The 9667-nt window shown below is 38.5% G+C and overlaps 1 long non-coding RNA gene across 1 annotated transcript; it reads right to left on the minus strand.

The window, feature by feature from the left end:
• Window positions 1-1223: 1223 nt before the first annotated feature.
• LOC136753117 (uncharacterized) lies at window positions 1224-8927 on the minus strand. The gene is made up of 4 exons (XR_010817396.1): window positions 5638-8927; window positions 4765-5034; window positions 4429-4572; window positions 1224-3856 (listed from the first exon to the last, which is right to left on the minus strand). It is a non-coding gene; the product is annotated as an uncharacterized LOC136753117 (long non-coding RNA).
• Window positions 8928-9667: the final 740 nt, after the last annotated feature.

The raw sequence follows: 9667 nt of genomic DNA on the forward strand, positions 1-9667 counted from the left end.
TACACACGTCCATCTCCAAAGGGCTATTCACAGTCAAAAGACCTTGGCTGACCGACACCGACAACCTGCTCCACAATACCACTCTGGACAGTTGATCTGGCTATCTACTAAGGATATTAAACTTAAACTCCCATCTAAGAAATTGAGTCCTCGCTTTATCGGTCCTTTTCCTATCCTTTGCCAAATCGATCCCATTACCTATCATCTTCAGTTAACTCCCCACTACAAGATAGCTTCATCATTTTCATGTTTCATTGTTAAAACCTTTACGTCCCGATCCCTCCTCTCCTTCTGATCCTCCTCAGGATTCTTCTTCTCCTCCTCCGCCTCCTCCTCCCTTGGATCTAGAAGACGGTCCGGCCTATGCTGTCAGAGCCCTGTTACGGTCTCGTCGCCACAGAGGACGCCTGCAATACTTGGTCGACTGGGAGGGGTATGGTCCAGAGGAACGTTCTTGGGTTCTAGCCTCGGATATCCTGGATTTGTCTCTCATTACGGACTTTCACAGGGCTCATCCCACTGCTCCTTCTCCTTGGCCTCGTGGGCGTCCTCGCCGCTGTCTTCATTGCTCTGGTCCGGCCGAGGCCGATACTGGGAAGGGGGGTACTGTCACGGTCTCCCCTGCTTCTACCTTAGCTCACCACCAGAGGTCTCCCTCTCCCGAATACTTACTCTAGTGCTTCTCGCCTTGTTTCTGGCTTGTTTTACCGTGTATTTTGACCTTTTGCTACCCTCTCTCGTTTACCCCTTTTGGATCTCCCTACTAGCCTGTTCGCCTGATCGATTGACCTTGGACTGTCCCTGTTTACTCTCTCGTTTTGCCCTTATCGCATTATCTGCTCCATCTCTAAGCCTGCACTTGGATCCTTTCCTTTGGTCCTTGAGGACGTTGCATCCATTCAATCACTATCAGAAACTCTCATACAGAAAGTGGCAGTACATGTCTCACGCATATCAAACTCTCCTTACTCAACCTTTTCAATTCTCAAACCCTTGCATGGTTAATGTAACACTTCTGACTCTCCGCCTTGTCAGTTTCTGCTCTATATTTAAAAGAATGAATCGGGGCACTCTTGTTCCAATTTCGCCTCTTTTATTCTGTAAATCATAAAGAAAAGTTTATAAAACACCACGCACACATAACTGGCAATGCAATCACCCTGATCTTTCATCTATAAAGATTAGACAGTATCTTTCAGAATAACAAATAATAAATATTCTGATAACATGTCAACATTTCAATTTATTCAGACATTTCAATAATCCCAACCAACATATATCTATTGATTCCATTAGAACTTCTTATTAAATCAATCTTGCAAATATTTTCAAGAATAACCTTTTATTACTGTAATTAACATTTAAATCATATCATCTTAGCATTCCTCTTTTTGTCAATAATAATAATAAAATTATCAAAATCCTGCACTTATCCAGTCTCATTAATATTGAACAGTCTGCAATCTACACACAAGGTCTAAACCAGGGGTGGGGAACCTTTTTCCTATCAAGGGCCATTTGAGTGTTCACAAATGTATTCATGTGCCACAACCTTAATTAATACACCTACATCGAAACATTAATACAGATGAAACTTACACTCTAATGCAAGAACAAATCATTTTTTTAAATGCACACACTGCAGTCAAAACATAAGCAGCTATATAGCCTACAATAAGCAAAAAGCTCACAAACAGCATACAATAAGATAATTAAACAAATGTAAACGTAAATATTGGAATAATGCTCAAAAGCAATATTTTATAGTTCAAAAATAACTATTGCATTTATCAAAACATAACTGTAAACTAAAGTAAACATTTTCAACACTGTGTAAACTTTGTTTTCAACATACAAAGCTAAAGTCAATAAAATCAGTGTATTTCAAAAAAATATTTACTATATATTTAGCCTGCATACCTGACAGCTCGGTACAGTCCACACAGGACACTTTCCCTACATGAGCTTGTACCTCACACTGCATTTTGACAGCCCTCTCCAGGTGAACACTTTTACGCCACGAATATATAGCATTGCAATAAATGCTCCTCTGCTGATAATGTCCATGCATCATTATTTTACATGCGATGTGCCTGCACTATTGCATTCTGTACTATGTGCAGTAGCAATCACATATTGATCAGTAGAGTAAAAGCACTCGGTGCCATTTGGACCTGGCAATGTTTTCACAACACTGGCACAAACCCACGAATGATCTGTCATTCCCAGTATCACTGATGCCCCTGAATCAGTCATGTTCACATACACGGCCTTTCCAAAACGAGCTCTCTCCAATCCTTGTTTATTTGCGGGGTAATCACTGTATCCACTCAATCTGACTACAGTTGTAAGAAAACACATGTAATGCTGTACAATCTGTGTTTTTTTCAAGCACATGAAAAACTGTAAACAGGTAGAGATTGCCACTTGAGTGCCAGACTGACCGATTTTGGCTATTCTAGGTAAATGTGTTTAGAACTTATTTATTTTCGTGTTTATGCAGTTCAAACGCAGTGGAGATGTTTATTACATAAGCTCGGCACTTCTAGTGTTAAGTATATGTCACAGAAATTATTTTTTTCAAATAAAAAATAGGGCCGGACCAAACAGCCTCAGGGGCCGTATACGGCCGGACGTTCCCCACCCCTGGTCTAAACACTCGTTACTCGTTTCTAATATTTCCTTCCTATCAATAGTAACAGGTTTTATTCCTTTCAATACAATTTTTTTATCAGTTATTTTGCTTTAACCAAACATAGTTCAATAAACAAAACAATATTTGACTAGCCCTCTTTATTAACATCTGTTCCCATTTTTCAAAGTACTGTTCTGATTTATATTCTACCTTCCTTGCACTGTACTCTAAACACGTCCACATATATACCGTATTAACATTCAATACATTCAACCATATTGCTCATCATTACATGCAAACTCCACTTCCTGTTTTACAATTGTTTACTTTCATCTATAAAGATTAGACCAAGGTGAGTGTACTCCAATCCTGCATACTGTGTGATTTAGGAGATCTGCAGGTTTAGGAGAGTTGGATTTAAGACTTTTTAAGACCTTTTTAATACCATGCAGAATGAAATTTAAGACCAGTTTCATACTAACAATTTTGTAAAGAACACACAATACCACCAATTACCATCCTTATGGCACATTGTTTACTGATATATACATAGACTGAAACAAAAATAAATTGCAACATATAAGTCTTTGAGCTGACTAAACATTAGGCTGACCACTGACAGCCTACAAAGATAAAAGAAAAAACCTGCACACCAGTAATATGTGGCATGTGCATGGATCTAAGTTCTTGGCCTTTTGTCTCCAACTCCTTATCAATTTGTTGTAATTCATTTGTTTTTTCTTTATATCGCTCCCTCTGTGTGTTGGATTTTGTAATGTGCCAGCCTTTCCTTCAGCTTCTTCTGCAAGCCGATCAGCATCCTTTTGCAGGCTGATCCTGAGCCTTTTTTCTTTTTCAGGTCCTCTATGTTTTCCTCTATTGCTTTGCGTTTCTGTGCCTGGATATCAGTAATTTTTTTACTCTTCTGCTGATTGAGGTGCATTTGATATCTAGACCTAGCTGATGCGGCCGAGGCCAGCAGCTCCTTAGAGATAGGGACATTGAGGAGCCCTTCACAAATGTTGACATAATCACATATCAGTCTATGGGATATCATTGTCTCCTCCTGCATATTGCAGATCTCCACCTCTTTGTTTATGGAGAACCCTCTCTCTACTGTGGCCTGCCCATGAGACAGGAGAAGCAGTTTCTTGCAGTAGCCCCAAAGCTCAATTCAGCGTTGGCCCAGAACACCATGCAGGAAAACATCTAGCCTGGTCTCTGTGGGTCGGTATGAAAGGAAGATCTCATTTACAACAGACAAAAAATCATTAAACTGCTGGAATATCACATCACCTGCAGAAAATAACAGTAAGGAAAAGGAATATTAAAGTAGAACAAATACAATTATGCATATAAATTGATGCATAATATTTACACAAGTTGATATATTTTTTTACATTTACATTTCATAACTTGAACAAATACACTTTGATAGAACTGCACTATTCTTTCCTACCAGCAGAGACACCTCCTGACAACTGTTGGACTTGAAAAACCTCTGCACCAGTTTTGTCATATTGCTTTTGTACCAGACACCATGCTGGGGTCCAAAAAAGCCACCTGCCTCACTACAGGATATTTTGGTCTCTTGTCCTGTATTTTCTGGATGATGGTGTGCATCACCTTGATGCACTTTCCTAAACTCCAGGACTGTGAGTTCACCTATCTTTTTGTTTTTGTAGTTCCTGATGAGGGGAGGTAAACAACCTATTATAACCTATTTTGATCTATTATAAATGTAAGCTTTTAGCTGAACCCATCAAAATTACAATTTTGTAGTTGAACAATACCTTAAGGAGTGATTCTGCACCCAGGCCTATGTTAAATTCCTTTGGGTTTACCCAGTTCTGCTTGTCACTGACATCCAGCCTCACCAACTGCAGTGGAGTGATATCCTTGAGTAACTCTTTCTTGGCAAAACACCTCAGCATACTCTGCCAAAAGACACAAAAAGAATGTTACCCAAATATTACATTTGAATTCAATTTAATTAATTGACATTCAATAGAAAAATACTATCAAGTAACTTATTTGTGTTTGCTTTATACCCTTTTCTCTTAACCTATGCATGCAATTAATAGTAAATCACCCATAACAAGATCTGCACTATACTAGAATTACAATACCTTCATCAGCTCAGCCAAGTCTTTGGCAAGGAACGGAATCACAGGTACATCTGTTTGATAGAAGGCTAAGAAAGGACTGAAGGTCCTGGTGATAGCCATGTAGAAATGCATCTTTGCCAGAATAAGAGGGTCTTTTCAGCAACTTCAAGAATGTCATAAGATGCTGTTCCAGGATTTGGTAGCTGCTTTTTCCTGACTGCATCCACGTACATAGTAACTGATGGCCAGACCTCCAAAGCTCTCTCCACGACTGGTAGATTTTCAAGCAACCTGTGTCCACAGAACAGAAGTGGAAATTTTGTGCACTTGATTAGAGCAGTGAAATCCTCCCTCCTAGCTGGCGCATTGTGGAAGAGAACGTGCAAGGCCCTCAGAACCTTCTCCAGCTGCCACATAGAGAAGCTATGTTTGCAGGCGTTATGTAGGGTGTGGAGGCCACAGCTCCCCACCACAATCAGCTGTGTGCCACCAAACTGCTCACGATGATCTTGTTGCAGCAGTTCTAAAAACTGACATTCGGTCCATAGAAACAGATAGAAGCTTTTGCAAGTCCAGATGCTTTGTACATTCCTCTGAAGAATTATTAATTAATTATACAGAGTTGTATAATTAATTATATTATACAATTCTATAAAAACTATATAGAAATTATATGTAAAAATTATATATATAACTGTATACTGTAGGGCTGTGTAACATGGTTGAAATAATGGAATTAGGTTTGGTACGTTTATCAATTTAGCTCATGTGATACACATAAATGCACGGCAGTGTCATATGTAAAATGTAAAATATTTTCCGATAGTATTTTTTTCAATAATTAACTAATTATTGCTAGCTATAATACGTAGAACTATTTGGGTTGCTACTTACTTTGAAGTGGTGAAGCAAATCCTGAGTTGTCCCATGTCCCATGAATTGGAACCCTAGGTTTCTTGACTGAACGTTATCTTCTCCCAGGTATCAGACATGCAGGTCCAATTGCTTCTTTTTGGACGTCTCATTAAGGCTCTCGTCAAACATTAAAACAAACTATGACATCCACGACGAGGAGCTTGGTTATGTAAGGTTGGTTGGTTGGTTGGTTGTCCAAATCTAGCAATGTAGGCAGTCTTGTCTTTACTGCATGTAAATGTAGGAGCGATTTCAAATTCAGGAAACTGGAAAATGTCCCCGACAGACTCGTTGGCGTTATAAGACTGGTGCTTTGTAACCGTGTGGAGACACCAGAGTACCAAGTGTTGTGGTGGAGCCAAACGTTGTTCGGATGTCTGTTGGAGCTGAGGCCACGGTGCTTGATGCTGAAGCTGATACTGCTGCACGGCATGGAGTAGTGCTTTTTTTGGAACTGAGGTGGACGCAACGAACTGAGCAATGCCGGGTGTTTTCTGACAGGATTCCGCAGCCGTTTTGCGTTTTTCGCACTGGATGTGGGTCTGGAAAGCTTTGATCCCCATCGTTTGATCCCCTTTCTTGCAAAATTTACACCAGAACTCGTACACACTGCCACTAACTTATTCTAACCACGGTGCAAAACTAGGGTTATGTAACCAGTTTTCATTAAATATGCACCCATGGTTGAAGCGCAAACTTTTCTCCACTTACTAATGTCCGGTTCGTGCACCTAGCAACCCCCCACAAACATGTAACTGTTGTTGGTTCCACTTATTTCGGTCTGCATAAGTGGATAGCGGCATGCATTCAGTTCAAGACTTTGACCCTCACCGACCGCTGTCTTGACCACATTGCACCAAGCTACCTTCAGTCACTCGTCTCTCCATACATCCCCTCCAGACCACTGCGCTCCTCCAGTGCCAGAAGGCTAACTCTGCCTCCTCTCCACTCTCCTTCCTCCAGAGCCCGCTCCTTCTCATCCCTGGCCCCTAAGTGGTGGAACGACCTGCCCACCGAAGTCAAAACAGCAGAGTCCTTGACCTCATTCCGGCGATTACTCAAGACGCATCTCTTCCGACAGCACTTGTAATATTAGTCCTCTATCCCAGCTAGATAGCACATCAGCTTATTATGCTCCTCTCGTTCTTGATTGTTTTCCTCCTTGCTCCCTTTCCCGTAGCCCTAGTCTGTAACCCTACATCTTGACAGCACTTAGCTTTCACCGTCCAGGATGTAGGAAGTCTCTTACTGTACTTGTGTAAATTGTAAATTGGAATTTGTGAAATGTATTATTTTGAATTGCTATGTTTTAGCTAAGTTGAATTTGTAATGATTGATGCCTTGTACTTCTCTGTATCTTTGCACCTTGTTTGCACTTATGTTGTAAGTCACCCTGGATAAGGGCATCTGCCAAGAAATAATAATAATAATAATAAATAGGAACACATTTGTGTAACACGATTTCAAAAATAAACGAGCGACAATAAAATTAAATAATCTTTACTGTATCGGTTCAGTTGCATTTTTAAGACCTCTGAAATGTGAATTTAAGACATTTTAATGCTAATTACAGAATTTAAGACATTTTAGACTTCATTTTAGAATTCTAGACTTTTTAAGGATCTGTGGATACCCTGCGCACCCTAGAGTCTGGAGGCTGCAACTACATCTATTGGTATAATTTCTTTCCATTTCAGTAATGTAATACTCTCTTGAATTTTGTAAATGGGGTATCCCACTTTCCATGTGCCACATTAAACTGCGTGGTTAATATTGCTCTAACATCCCAACAGCTGTTCTATCTCCAATTCCTAATTTCTTATGAGAAATGTATTCAAGTTATAAGTATCAATATGTTTTATTACTATTTATACATATCTTTCACTTCATTATTTTACTTAATGAATTAAAATAGTTACTAAACAAAATATCTTAGGAAAATAAGCCTTTTCATTGATTTCAAAAATGATTCCCAGGTACCTCAGGAAAACAAATTTGCAAGAAATGTGTCCAGTCAATTATATCCCCAATGAAGAGCCTGCATGGGCACTAAGACTGTGTCCACCTGCGCAGCTCATAGGTTTATTGTTTCAGCTTCCTCCTATTGAAGTCCAATCTACACTGGTACAGATTCAGAAGAACTGTTCACAAAGCCAGACTGAACTGATTGTACCGCTTTTAACCCTTTCCTTTACAGATATATAATGGAGCACCCTGAGTTCTCATTAAATCAACAGTTTTTTTCCAATTTGTTTAGTCTTTGTGTGGTTATTTATTCACTTTACCTTTTGTGTTTGTAACTGTATAGGTTACTACTTTGCTTGGGTACCTTAAGCTTCAACTTTATTACAATAAATAATAATGAACTGGGATTTATATCTCTTTTTAGTAATTTCACTAAATGACGATTGTACATTTTTAACCAATATAATTCAAAACTTTCTATCACCCTTGTTAACTCAAATCAACACACTGAAAACACTCAAGTATAAAGAAATTAAGAATTTACTAAAATAAAGGTAAAAGGAATCGAGTTTCAGTGGTCTTTAAAAATAAAAAATACAAAGAAACAAATAGGTAAATAAACAATATGAATTCAATGAATTTCACAAATCCGCCGATTAGTCCCAAAGCATCAAATACAGTTTCAAATATTTACCTCTGTAAATAGTTCTCTCTCGAACTTTTTGTGTATGTATCTTTATATATGAGTTCCCACACTCTATCGTCTTATGTCTTTTCTTTTAAAATTCAAATAAAAAAATAAGCCGGCAATATGAGCTCACACCTTATATCAATCAGTCTAAATGTTTCAGCTTAAACATTGCAGGTCTGTTCGTAGTCGGGATAAGTGGTGGACAAAAAATAAAAAATAAAAAAATACCTCTTCACTCAATACAGAGCATTATACCAGAAAAATACCTTGAGCGGGCGCTGCCGGTGGCTCAGAGGTCTGTCTGGGGTCAATCCTCCTTTGTAACTAACCTGAATCTTCGGACTGACGACTCGTTAACCAAACACACACTCCAACTGAGCTAACTAGACCCTGTTCAGTCTCCAAAGAGTCAATTCGGTGTATTAGCTAATAGCGGCTGGATAAACACAACCCAGGAATATTTTGTTGAGAAATAATTCTTACTCGTCGCTGTAGGATCAGTTTCGGTTCTCGGTTTGACAACCCACTAACTACAGACACAATTGTAACACACTACAGCATTTTTTCAAGCTATATTCGTGAAACATTTCGACACCCGACCTTCCACGATCTTTCCCCCTTTCATTCTCCTTCTTCATTTCTCTTCCTCCTTCCTCTCCGCCCCTCACCCTTGCCCCAGAACACTCATTGGACATCTAACACGGCAAGTGAACACGATTGGCTAAACCATAGAAATGTTAAACCACAAAAATAATACATACACCATCAACTTAATAACAAACATAGTGCTTATTCATAACAATATACATTATAACAAGTACATAAAATAAAATGAAATATCTAGTGAATTATTACTCCGGGTTACAAGATCAATAGTTTATGTCTTACCTGCTCTGTGTATTAAAGGAGTTTTTTGTTATTTCTGGGGATTTCAAAACTCATAATTGTGGAACATATAACTACTAAATGACCACATTTTCATTTCTTGGAGCACCTGGTTATCTATGTATCCATATCTAGGAAACCTTCACCAAATTATTACAGTTTCCTCAGATTCCTATTTCAAAAATTAAATTTTCAACATTTTATTTGAATTTCTGGTTTGTAAAACTCATTCTAATAGTATTTTTATTTTATTTTTCACGTTCTCCTTTAAATGATTCAGTATTAATTTATCTCACTTATTCAGTGCTTGTAATTTTATACTTCTATAGTATCCTTAAAAATCTTACCCTTTTCCTACTTCACTCATATTAAATCCAAGGTCTAATTTATCTTTTATTTCAGGTATTTTATGCAGAGTTTAAAAGAGGCTTTATTTCAGCAGCGAGGCTGGGCAAAAATTTGACGGGG

The sequence above is a fragment of the Amia ocellicauda genome, chromosome 7, assembly GCF_036373705.1.
Source record: "Amia ocellicauda isolate fAmiCal2 chromosome 7, fAmiCal2.hap1, whole genome shotgun sequence".
NCBI classification, from domain to species: Eukaryota; Metazoa; Chordata; class Actinopteri; order Amiiformes; family Amiidae; genus Amia; species Amia ocellicauda.